Source organism: Parasteatoda tepidariorum, chromosome 5 (assembly GCF_043381705.1).
Source record: "Parasteatoda tepidariorum isolate YZ-2023 chromosome 5, CAS_Ptep_4.0, whole genome shotgun sequence".
NCBI lineage: Eukaryota > Metazoa > Arthropoda > Arachnida > Araneae > Theridiidae > Parasteatoda > Parasteatoda tepidariorum.
In genome coordinates this window covers 67041936-67056278 of record NC_092208.1, presented here as the reverse complement: position 1 = coordinate 67056278, position 14343 = coordinate 67041936, and the positions used below count along the sequence as shown (strand labels likewise).

General features: G+C 28.9%; 1 long non-coding RNA gene across 1 annotated transcript in view; it reads left to right on the top strand.

Annotated features, from left to right (window-relative positions):
• The window catches only part of LOC139425530 (uncharacterized), a 96144-nt gene that overhangs the window by 34487 nt on the left and 47314 nt on the right, over positions 1-14343 (top strand). Inside the window, exon 2 of the long non-coding RNA XR_011636714.1 lies at positions 2331-2526. This is a non-coding gene — a long non-coding RNA (uncharacterized lncRNA). The remainder of the gene's footprint in view (positions 1-2330; positions 2527-14343) is intronic.

Here is a 14343-nt window from a genome sequence, read left to right as displayed (position 1 = left end):
AAATTATAGAGAAAATGAACTTATTCATTTTAGGGAGCCGTAAGAAATCACGATGTTATTGTTGACACTAATGCTTAATTTATATTGATAATATGAATGAATTGAAATAAAACAAAACAAGCTATGTGCTAAAAAACAAAGTTAAGGGGAAAAAGGTTAATAGGAAATTCGCTTAGGAAAACCGTTCAAAATCGCTATTTACAGATGACGCTTACTTATTGTGCACTATTGACGGTAATATGTTCTACTGGTAATATGGCAGTGGTAGCAAAGATAGTGTATTAATATTTTAATGAATTATAGCTTAAAGAACTTTGTTCCTCTACTACTTATTAATATTTTAATAGTAAATTAAAGGTCAGATAGAGAAATGTCCACGTCCCAAAAATCTTATCAAGTTTTAATGAGAATTCTATTTTTTTTTTTAAATTTCGGCTTTAGTTGGCTGTCACTCACAAATGTATTTTTCACAAAACTAAAATGTTGAAGGGTTATGTAATATGTTCCAAATATACTTACATTGGTATAAAATATTATATTTGGTGATTATTAAGACAGCACCAATGCTTAGCAGTTTTCATACTGATACTTTGGACATAAGCGTTTTACGGTCCTCGGAAGGGATATGTACCTTAGAAAATTACTTGATAGTGCAATAGCATCATGCGAAGTGTAAATACATCTTATCTTTATTCTAATGGGATAAATTACAAAAAAACGGATTTTGCTTACTTTAATAACGCAAAGCCACCTAAAAGGGCAACAAATAATATTAAAAAATAATAGTAATTATTTTAACTATGTTAATTAAAAAACTTAGTGGAAGAACCAGGTAAGTGACATTTCCAGAACTAAAAAAAATTCGATCCGAACTATTTTATTACCAATTTATTAGAAAGCGGGACAAATATTTCTTTGTTTTTATTTATTTACCACTGCCTAATTTGAAATAAGAAGCATGCAAGCATATTGAAAACTGATGTAATTAGTTGTGTTAGGATTTAAATGAAGGCAAAAACAGTTCTGTTACATTAAACATACTCGTATTGATGCCACCATTTTTTTAAAAATTCTCTCTGAATCATTAATTCCTCTAAAAATTTCACTTACCTGGTTCTTCTAAGTTCTGTAATTGTTTCGGTATATCATTTTCACTTTTGAGCATAATTTCGTAGTGTTTCTCAATACTGATTTATTTAAATTTTACTATACCCGTGCGAAGAACGGGTATTCAGCTAATAATAAATAAAAAGGCTTTTTTTCAGAAACTATGTGGAATCATATGGAGCTCCAAAGTAAAATAATGATTCATTTTTGTGTACTTATAAATTATTAAATTTAGAAAATGGCCCGGCTGTAGCACCTCAGGACACTTTCGTCTAACGAGAAATCAAAAATGCACGTGTCATGCGTACGTTGAAATACTTTTCGCCAAGGAGAGTTAAAGGAATCCAAGTTATTGGCTATTAATTGATTAAATTTAATGCTAAGGCTCTTTTGTCAGACTTACTCATTCAAGTGTGTTGACGGTAAAGAAAGCTTGAGAAATAATAACGAATTTTAATGAATTCAAAATATTAGCAACCATGTTACGGTTTTCTAATTTTATGCTAATGTGTAATGCAGAAGTCGAGGAAATCTCTAGAAATAGATTTTATTCTGCACTCAATTCGAGGTTGTGGTATAAAAAGATTACAGATTTATATTAATGATTTTTGTTCATTGAAAAAGGATTGAATAAAATAATAATTTCGTTTTTAAATGTTAGGAAATATGTTATGGATATTTTAGCATGACAACCACAATCATCAAATGCCTGGTTGGTAGGGTATTGGGCCCATGTCCAAGAGGTCTTAAATTTGTTCCCTTCCGGTTGAAGATTCCCCGTGTAGTAAATGGTTACTGGTGGACGATAAATCTGTTGGGTTACAAATTCCTCCAAGTTCTCATAAAAATTATATCTGTGTGTGTATTGAATTGGAAATTGATTGCTCAGGTCAAAATTATGATCTGAGGATGTATGAATGTAAAATGGACTGTGACGTGTGTGTGTGTGGGGCTGAATTCGTATTCTTGGCCATAGATGGCGTTACTGAAAAACAATAAACGAATCCCCTGCCTTAAATTTGCTTGGAACGCAACAACATGCATAAAATACTTAAACCTAAAAGCAATGTAACATAAAATGTAGTTTGTTGCACTATTTCTAATTAAATAACTTACCGATTAGCTGCTTCAATTTAATTAAAGCTTGAATGTAATAATAATAATTCTTTAAAATTAAATTGGGTTAGAAAGCATTTTTTACTCATTGATTGTTTCTTTTTCAGAAAAACAATGGAAGGTTTTATTCAGTGGAATACTACTGGTGGTGCTTCAAAGTGTTATATGTGTTCTAAGCCTCAAAAAATGTATATTTCGTGTGAATAAATTACTCCTCATCTTAAATAAATGAGCTGAATTTTACAATGTGTACTTCTGGACTTTTGGGAGCAAATAATTATTTCACTTTTGGATTCATCTCCGGTAAGTAGTTTAATGATAGAAATGTCATTTTATTATTAAATTTTTAAGTAAAGGAACACACCACTTCGATTTTCTCAACCAGCAGTAGGGGAGAGTGGGGTCAATTGTAAAATTTTTTACTAACAAAAAATCTAATATATAATTTGTATTAATTGACAGACGAGTAAAATAGACTATCTTCAACTAGAAAAAAAAACCTTATTTTAAATGTTATTAACAATTTTTGACAGTCGTCCACTTGTTACAATTGTCCCCACTTACAATTGGATCAATTGTAACAGTTCATAAATTCAACTAAAACATAGTTAATTATACATATTATCATAGTTGTGATATATTTTTTTATTGATCAAAATAGTAGTGATATTTTAGGAGTAAAAATAATAATGAGCAGAGACCTAAAGGGTTAAACTTTTAACTTTAAGGGGTTAAAAATTTTAATTTATGCTGTGAAAGGTGACAAATAAAATAATGCACATGCAACATAATATAAATGATATAGGAAACTATTGGTGGTTCTTAAAGAGTTAAGTAATGGTTTGTAAACATAAGATTATTTATTTTCAGCTGTTACAATCGTCCCTTTACTTATTGTTACAATTGTCCCCAAGACGCCATTTCAGCTTCATTTGTTAAAAACAATGCTAGTTAATTAGCAAAACTAATCTTTTTTTTTTTTTGAAATGTTAATTAAGGTGTCCACTTACATATTCGGTTACTAATTTTTATTTGTTTAAACAAAATTACTTTGTTACAATATAATATTCTAATACCAAAAAAAGTACTTACGTAGCGTGAAAATATCTTTTGTGATGTAACTCTTTCAAAAGTACATAAAAATGGTTGCCAGCAGGGGTGTACTTGTAGATTTATTAAATACACCTTGTGCGCCACCTAGGAACCAAATCTAGAACCCGACACTCGAAATTTTTGCTGTGTTACAATCGTACCCTGTTACAATTGACCCCACTCTCCCCTACTTAATTTTCAAACTGAATTTTTACCGGATCAATAATGAAGCATGCGTAATTATTATTTTATATTATTATGATTGTTTTTGCAATAAATGCTCGTTTAATATTGTAAGACTTTTCTTAGATAACATTTAAAAAATTCGACTCGACATTTTATCCTATTTAAATTTCAAAATAAAAAAGATGTCTTGTTGATGTAGTTTCCTTTTTTTCAATTATTTTTTTAAAGCAAAATGGGGATTTTTGAACGAAAAATCCCTCCCAGAGTCACAATTTCATTATAAATGAAAAAAAAAACTATTACAACAACAGAAAAATTACATTAAACGGTAACTATTTTAATTATAAACATGTAATAATGCATCGATATTAAAAACAGTGTAATAATGTATTGATAATGTAACACTTCTCTTAGGAGACATCTGAAAATTGCCGATTCCAGATACCTTTTTTAATCCGCTTGACAGAAAACTAAAACAGTTGCTTTTTCTTTTTTCTTTTTTTCTTTTTCTGCGCTTTGAATTTTATTGAAAAAAAAATTCTTAAAACAAAATGAGACCTACTGGACAAAAGCGCTCATGGCTAATAATTAACTAAAAGAATTTATTACAATAAAATTTTTTAATGTGCAACAAGAACTAGTTAAACTGATTAAAAACTTCATTCGCTTCAAACATGTATTATAAATAGGAAATAACTGTCAACATGTTCCAAGCACTCAAAAATTGCTCCCATTTTCAAATCACTTTTTCTACTCATTCACGTTTGGCTATTCTAAAATGGGCGAATATTTTTGAGCTCTTAAAACATGTTGACTGTTATTTCCTATTTATATATTTTTACGAAGCGAATGAAGTTTTTAATCAGGTAATTTCTTACTGCTTCCGATACTTTGGATTATTTATTTAAGTACTAATTTAGTTAAATTTGTAAATATATAGAATGTAAAATACAGTTATCGAATCTCTACGAGTATTAAAAACGCTATTTTGTGAAAAATGCTATTTAAAATTTACAAATGTTGTTCTATTTACTTGTACGGCAAAGCAAAATGTACATTATCTTTATAATATTTTATGTCAGTGTTTTTCAGGTTATGCTTTTAAAGAGAATATTTTCGAATAACTCGGCATAAATCATGTAAAAATAAAAAAAATATCATGAAAATTTTGGTGATTTGGGGAAAATTATGGAGGTATTTCCCTTCAATGAAAAAATATTTTATTTTATATTATTTAATTCCATTGTTTGAATAATGGTTATTACTGAAGTTTAAAAATGGGTTTAAATTTTTATTTTTAATGAAATTAAGGGCTTAAAAAATTTTAGAACTGACTCAATTATAATGTAGCGCTTAAGATCTTATGGTTGATTACATTCAGATTTCATGATAGTTTTTTTTTTGCAGAATGTAAAATATTGTATTTAAAAAAATAATTCATGACTGATGCTATGACGGGATATTTATTGATGAGTTTGGCAAATTTAAATATAAATTTAAGAATAGTTCTTAAAAAAAAATTGCCTATGTAATATTAGATTTCGATATAAATCTGTTACTCCGAGCAAATATTTGAATATTTTTTGCTCAAATTATTGAATGTATGTATAGTTGAAGTGTAATTTCAAATATTTAAATAGGTTATGGTAATGCTGGTATTCTAAATGTAATTTAAGCCGAAGTATTTATTCTATCAACTGGTTCTTTATCAACTGAGAAGAGATAGGTTAGAGAGATTGCATGCAAAATTGCGTATTTTAATTCTTTAAATAAAAGGAAGAAAAAAAGAGGCGTTTTATGAAATGGGGCCTTGAAAATCAAAATGGTTGAAGACAAGGCAACCTCACAATGCGGAACATTTTTTCTTGCTTCGCTGTCTTATTTATTGACAGTCCTGCCTTGACCTTCAAGCGACATTTTAAGACAGGATGACTTGACTTTCACCTTATTTTTAAAGACACGTGTAGTCAAATAGAGAATAGTCTCTCTTACGAGTTAAAAAAAAATAAAATTTGTTCTTCACGTAAGCGCAGCTCTTGAAGCTGAAATATCTCGGTTTATTATCTCATGAGGCAAGTATATGCTTCATTTCATTGCAACTTTATGTTCATACTTTCTTGTAATTTACAATCGAAATTAGTTTTAAATATTTAGAAGGAAAGTTTTTTTTCCTTTTTTTTCCTGCAAGCACGTGTAACCGAATTGAGAGAAAAAGTTTTTTTTTTGTTTATTTTTTATTTTTTTAATTTTTTTTTAAGCTTAAAATTTTATTTTATCATGTTATCACATTAAGTTTTTTAAAGTTTGAATTTTATCTAGCGCGGCATGTAGGTGTTTTATTATAACTGAATGCTCTATGTTCAGGTATAGTTATATAGTTGAATATAGTTAAAGGCTGTTTTTCGAAGCTTCTGCGTTGAAATAACGTTTTTTTTTCTCCCTCCGAATAATATGTTCATTTTATAACTATTGTGAGTTTGTAAGGATAAATTATGACTGTTAGGTTAAGTTTTGACTGTTATTAGCCAGCCTTTATTCTGAAAAAAATTGCAAAACGCAGCCTTCGTAGTTGTCCTGATATTCCTGATACGAAATATTTTATCTTGATTTTTAGCTCAAAACATCCCAATTTCTAAGAATATAAGGGCGGCTTTTAAAATAATCGATTTTAAATATCTAAAGATTTTCGATAGATTTATTTTTAATTTTAATCATTAATGCTAGTAAAAATTGAGAAATTCAATTAATTAAAATAGTTGAACATTAAGTAAACGGTATTAATTTTCATATTCATTATTTTTTAGTATGTAGATAATATAAGATTTAGTTTTAAAGTAATTTATCGTTGAATAAAAATAACTGTAATTATCAATTTAATTTTAAACTTATCTTGATCTATTTTCATACGAAGGAATTCCTTTTTTAAGTCTCAACCAGGTCGGTCAGGTTTTTATAGATTTCTCACTGTATGTACGCATGCGCTAAAATCGCACCATTTTTTAAATTCATTTCTGATCACTTTGTTTCGATCTTATTCTTTATTTAAAAACGTTAAATGTCACCTTTTTCTTTTTTTTTTCTTCTTTTTTTTTCAAAGTTTGCGGACACTAAAATAAATTTACCGTACAAAACGAAGTTTTCGAAATAGTATATGCAATATTTTTTAAGGTAGTCTAATGTATATATTATACCACAAAATTATCATGATCGCATAATTACATTACATCGCAAAATTAATCTTATTGTCTTATTATTGTAAAATTATCAAACTGCAGCTACTTATGTAATTACCAATACCCAATATTCATTCCACAATAAATGCTCCTTTTTGAAATTTTCGTCTTACATGAGGTAAGAAAAATATGAACATGAAGAATCGCAAATTCATATTTAAGCGGGGGAAAACAATAACGTTATCAAACTCTGGCGAGGAATACGAGACTGAAAATACAAAACCTGTTTGATTGCTTGTAGAGAAGTAGAGAAGAGTTTAAAGGTGATAATTAGAGACGCCTCCTCCGGCAACTTGAAAACATCAAGCAAGCGTTCATCTTTTTAGTATCGCTTTCCTCGTTATCGATTCTTTAGATCTCAGTAGCATTATGAATTCATGAACCGTTTTTACTTCATAAATAAAAAGTATATTTCAAAAAAAAGCTATAACTTAAAAAAAAATGCCCTAATACCAGACCTTTCACAAAATTCTTTCGAAAAGTAGAGACTGTGACGATTTAAATTCAAACTTTTAAAACTACAAATCCTTCGAAGACATGGTTTTTGTGTCCCGCTTACAGAAGACCGTATTTTCACCCTTTTGACAAAATCATGTCCCTGACAGAAAGAAACTGATTCTACGATAATTTCAAATTTACAAAATTTACAAAAGGGAGCTTGTAAAAAAAGTAAAATTTTTACAAGCTCCCGAAAACACGATCTATTACAAGAAGCCTGAAGATACCACTGATTTCTGCAATTTTTCACGAAATAAATAATCAGAAACAAAAAAAAAAAAAAACCAAACCCTGTTTTGTTAATTTTCAACACAAAAACAGGTTCTGTTGCAAAAAGCCTGGAATAACCACTGATGGTGAACTGAACATTACGCTACACCCTGTACAAACCATTTTGCGAATTTCGCTGTACGGTATCCGTTAAGAATCAACAGATCACCAGTTAATTAACAAAGATAATTTTTTTTATTTCTACGTAAAATATCATGTTAGGAATGTAAAATAATATGTTAGAAAATAAATATGTAATTCTGGAGCAGTTAAATGTCAACTCTTTTGACTGCGAACTGCTCTAACTTGAAGTGATAGCTGGGGAATACTTTTTCGGGTATTAATGATTTTGTTGGCGACGTTTTAAGACATTCTACATCATTTAAGACATTGTACACACTCTAAAACACCATTTTTCCTGTATTCACTCCAAATCTGATCCAAGCATTTTGTATTTTCAATATATATTGCTTATTCACCAATGGTTAATTTTTTAAATGGTTACGCATTTGCACCCATAATATATTCTAATGGCTTGCGAGGAGGGCACATATGCGCTCATAGGCCAAGCCTATATATTGTATGTGGCCCGCATATACGCCCATAGTCTACACCGATGGTTTGCGCAAGTCGCACGTTTGCTCGCACGTCTGCTATAGGCCTCACCGACGGATTGCGTGGAACGTATATATGCACCCATAGACCACACCACACCGTTCCGATGCTTTTCTGTGAACGCATATATGATACTTTAGCAGCCAAAGGGTTAAAATACAGAAAAAAGTCTTTAACGAAGAAATAAAAAAACATGCAATGGAAAAAAAGCAATTTCATTTTTGAACTCATAACCTTTTTTTCACGAACAATTATCACAAACGCACTTATTTTCTATCATTGTTTGCGTTTACTTTAAAATTTCAAGAAATTAATTTGAAATTTCAAGTATTTTCGCTCTAATCTCATTAAAGTAGTTACTGAGATAGGAATATAAACTATTCTCCCTGTTATCTTTTATCATAAGCATTCAACCCCTAAACCCATAAAGTAAATTCTGACATTGTTAAATATAGTCAATCTTTTTTTTACTTAACTAAAGTTTTATTTAAGGCGGCTAACAACGTGTAGCATTTTAACAAAATGACGCTACTTGCGAATACGTGACTTAAACTCGATCTCTTGGATATGTCTTAAGAATATTAATGCACCTAACGGTCTTGATCTTAATGTAAGTTGGAAGATAGTGGTGTTTTCGTTTGAAGGTAATGTGCACTTAAAAGGAAGCATGCCGGTTAAAGATTCGCATGGATTATATTTATTATGTATCAGATTAATTATTGAGATAGTTCGATATTATTCGCAGCTAAAATATTTTTAAAAAATTGATCAGGTTTTGTATTTTTTATCCTTTTTGATGATATATTTGTATAAGCAAGATGGCAATGCTTTTAAGTTTACTTTAGTTACATACGATTTTTGAAACCTTTTCATTGTTTTAGGAAAAAATATTAAATTATTTTATACTTAGCTTAAATGTTTCTTTTGTACGAAAGTTAAGGAAATATTAAAAGTTATATTAGAAATGAGACTAGTTCTTTATACTGCTGTGCAATTAAAAAGGAGATTTGGAGCTTTATTATATTTATTGGAGATTATTTCAGGAGATTGCGCGCTCGCCTTCTAATGCGGCTACTCGGGTTCGATCCCAGCGATGGCTGGTCGATATGAATTAGGCATCCGGCTATCACCGACCACAGTGCTGACTTAAAATATCTTCAGTGGTAGATGGATCATGGGTTGGAGTCCTCTTGCCGTTAGGCTAACCGTGGAAGGTTTTCATAGTTTCCCTCTTAACGCAAATATCGGTTAATTCCGTCAAAAAGTTCCTCCAATTTATCCCAATACTTGATCCAAGAGTTCCCTTGCCTTCTGGATTGGGTTTAAAATTACAAGGATACGGAGTTGAACATTGTTGTCGTAAGAAAATTGTAAGTTTTTTGTCACATAGTTAATTTTTCTAATGCACACTGCATTATAATTGCATTTGCAGTAATGGCATTTTATAATTGAAAAATCAAAATTTCACCTAAAAAAAAATAAAAGCAAATGTACTACAAATACACGATAAATTGGATTTTAACACAGCGTTGAAATAAGTTTCCATGGGAGGTAGAAAACAAGGCTTTTTTTTTCAAAGAAAAATAAAATTTTCAAAATGATTTGGCATTAGTAGTTCTTCATTTTATATTCTGTCGGTCAACATATTAATATAGTATTTCGGAGCATTATTACTGAAAGAAAAGTCAGAACTGATAGAAAAAATACAAAATAGCTTTTTGGGCTTTAAACCATAAATGACTAATTCTTAATTCAAACCACAACATTTAATATTAATGTTCAAAAATTTAAAAGAATGTATAATATAACAAAAATGAATACTTTTTAGGCATATAATATGTAAAAAAAATACATTAAATATTATATTAAAAACACGCCTGTTAGGAAGCGCTCATACCATTTTTGTTCTTAACCCCTGAGACTTGGTGCACGCTATTTTGAAATTATTTTTTTAACTTATTTAAATTAAAATTTTCAGGAATCACAAGTTCTTTGCTTTATTTGAGAATCTATATTCTTATTATTTTCTCTTAGATTATAATTTTGCCTATTTTAATCAGATCAGGGAACTCAGATGAATTGTTTAGAAAAGGTATCACATTTAGTTTTTTAAAAAAAGTTATATATTTTTCTATTAGTTTTGCTATTCATAAAAACTTTTATGACTTGTTCAGTTGAATCTCAAAGTCAGGCTATAGTAAATTAAACGTAAAGGATATTCCGTGTTAATAGACTGTTCCTAAGTTTTCAAATTTTTCTCAGAATTTTCGTAACTTACAAAAAAATTATTCCAGAAAGTTGAAAATTTTGAAAAATTATTTTAATCATAGTTCATAGTAGAATACTCATCAACATCATAGTTGGCCAGACAGCCCAATGTGAGCCAATGCCTTCCTCTGAAGATTTCTCCATGACGACTTTTATCTTTGATCTCCAATTCTTTTCATTAATTGCAGGAAAATCAGACTACACTGAGTCAGCCCATCTCTGGTCTTCCCCGCTTCCTTGTTCCAGTGGGTCTAAAAAGCAGTATCTTTTTTATTGTATCGTCATCACTCATTCGAATCACGTGGGCCATCCAATTCATTCTATTTATTTTTATGTATTTAATAATATCAGGTTGTTTATAAATCTTCTACAGTTGAAAGTTAAATCTCCTTCTCCAGTTATTGTTTTCACATTTGCACCATCAAGTATACTCCGCAAAATCTTTCTCTCAAATATTGCGGTACAATTTTCCTCCAGTTTTGTCATTGTCCAAGCTTCAGAAGCGTATGCCAAGACTGGCCGGACAATAGTTTTAAGAACTTTGTTTTTCTAGAAAGAAACCTAAATTATAGTAGACTAGACCATATTAAATACGGTGATATGATCTCAGATCTCGGGGTTTCAATCATAACAAACGCCTTTTAACATAATATATATTTAATAACAAAAGGATGTTGATAATGGTACAGTGTCATGGAGGAAACTGATTAGAAAACTAATGATTTTACATTATTGCGCAGAGCGCCATCTATTGAGTTTCAGAAATTATAATTAATATGGAGAAATATTATTAACACACTTCCCGATGAACTCTTAGTTCATAACAATTTAGTCATTTCATATATTAATAATGATACAGTGTCATGGAGGAAACTGATTAGAAAACTAATGATGAGTTTTAGAAATTATAATTAATATGGAGAAATATTATTAACAGACCATAGTAGAATACTATGTATTAAGAAAACAATCTCTCTTAATATATAGAGTTCTTCATTTCCATTGGAGGGAAACTTGTTTAAAAGCATCTATTTAAATTACTTTGAATGTAGTATTTTACAATATTATTTATCTCATATTGTTCACTACAAAAATTATTTACTATCTATGTTATGTATACTATATTTTAGTTCGTTATAAGTTCGTTATATATATCGTTAGTTTTGTGAAGAAGAAAATAAAATTAAAAACAAATAATTTTTAAAAAACAATGAAATTAGTTTTAAACATTTTTGAAATTTCAATAATAATGAACCACCTGCTATAAAAATAATAAACTATTATAGTAATAGATAAACCATAATAGTTATTAGAATATTCATTTTATTCATGAATGTGTGTAATCTTGCTGCATTTTAAATAATAGTTTCATCAAAGAAAAGANTTAAATACGGTGATATGATCTCAGATCTCGGGGTTTCAATCATAACAAACGCCTTTTAACATAATATATATTTAATAACAAAAGGATGATGATAATGGTACAGTGTCATGGAGGAAACTGATTAGAAAACTAATGATTTTACATTACTGCGCAGAGCGCCATCTATTGAGTTTTAGAAATTATAATTAATATGGAGAAATATTATTAACAGACCATAGTAGAATACTATGTATTAAGAAAACAATCTCTCTTAATATATAGAGTTCTTCATTTCCATTGGAGGGAAACTTGCTTAAAAGCATCTATTTAAATTACTTTAGATGTAGTATTTTACAATATTATTAATCTCATATTGTTCACTACAAAAATTATTTACTATCTATGTTACGTATATTTTAGTTCGTTATAAGTTCGTTATATGTATCGTTAGTTTTGTGAAGAAAAAAATAAAATTAAAAACAAATAATTTTTAAGAAACAATGAAATTAGTTTTAAACATTTTTGAAATTTCAATAATAATGAACCACCTGGTTTAAAAATAATAAACTATTATAGTAATAGATAAACCATAATAGTTATTAGAATATTCATTTTATTCATGAATGTGTGGAATCTTGCTGCATTTTAAATAATAGTTTCATCAAAGAAAAGATTCAGCCGCCTTTAGTTTCAACCATCATCGAGATATAATTCAATTAATATTCCATTGCTTTGCAGTTCAAGGAAAAACTTTCTACTGTAAATGAAAGTCTATCTGCCACTCCCGATTTAATTATTATGCCAGACAGATTGGAGAGGACTCCAACCATTTTTTGTTCTTTAAATTGAAATAATCTTCAATAGGTAGTTAAAGAATGAAAAGCTGTAACTACAGAATAAATAAACTAGTTAAACGGCTTTTTTCCTCTTTTAACGACCTATGTCAGAACCTTGACTTTATCCTTGTGATCTCTTTTTCACCTTGAAAATGATGTACCGCTTTTACTGTTCTCGCGAGTTTTGCTACAAATTAATGTCTATATGATTTCTTTATATGACTTTTTTTTTCAGTTTTGTTTAGTCAGCATACGATTTAAAATATTTCACTTGGAAAGATGACAGCAAACTCGATTTTTTACGTCCGTCCATAAAGTATACTTGCCAACACCGTTAACAAAATTTAAAATGTTGAAAATTTAAACTTAATTTAAAAAAATCTTTGTAAGAATTTTTTATGAAAATTAATTGATTTTCCTTGTTATAAAGTATCTGTTACATAAATTTTCTAATTGTAAGCTGTTAATATGCAATTCTGTCATTTAAATGTAATTCTTTATCACCATTACTAATAAGTTGATTCCATTTAATAGCAGGGGTCGGTCCAGACATTTTGTAAAAGGTCCGTTTTTGTAAAATTGTGAAAAAATTACTCGTAATTTGTGATTATAAAATGAACTTTTAAGTCACATTCTTTCAACCAGGGTCCTGTTTTTGTGAATTTGTGCAAATAGGGTCCTGTTATTGCAAAAAACTTTTTCAAGGAGTTTTTAAATTGTAAAGACATACAAGATGATGCTCAACACTGTAAAATTATAATTAAAAATAAATTAAAATTTAAAAAATAAACAGAAATTGCTGGTACTAAATTAGAGATGCAACATACAAATATTTGGTATTTAGCCTATACTGCTGAACACAGAATATTCATTTTGGACGAATAAGGGAAGAAGCGTCTGCCGAAGACAAAACTTAATTACGTTTACATCTGTTTCTCTTTCATCCCCTTCCTGGCAAGGATTTATTCGATTAATAAAACAATAATGAAGATAAACAAATTTGAGAAGGGTCCGATTAAAAGATAAATTATTTTGTGAAGGATCCGTTTTTAAGGTAAAATATTTTGTGAAGGGTACGTTTTTATGAAAAGATATTTTGTTAATTTGTTCGAAACAGACCCCTGAATAGAGTAAGGGAGTATGTAATATTCCACTTGTTTAAATAAAATGTTGAAGAACCAAATTATTTTATATAAAAACATAGTTATTTTCACTATAAAATAAAACATGGCATAGTTAATTTCACTGTTTAAACACTAATTTTTTCTGATCTTCGAAAATTGATTCATTTTCCTCATTATAAAGTTTCTGTTCTATAAATTTTCCTATTGCTGTATGTTGTTAATACTCAATTGTGTTATTGATATGTCATCACTATATATTTATCACCATTACTATTATTAATAGGTTATCCCATTTCATAAAGTGGCGGATAATGTAATATCCCGCTTGTAGAAATAAAAAGTTGAAGAACCAAATTACTTTACATAAAAACATAGTTTAATTTCACAGGTTAAACAATTAATTTTTCAGGTCATCAAATTTGATTGATTTTCCTCGTTATAAAGTTTCTTTCCACAAATTTTCCTATTGCTGTACTCTGTTAATTTGCAATTTTGTTATTTATATGTCATTACCACATATTTACCACCATTACTATTACTAATAAGTTTATCCCATTTAAAAGAGAAGCCAGGATAATGTAATATCCCGCTCGAAGAAATGAAATGTTGAAGAACCAAATTATTACATATAAAAA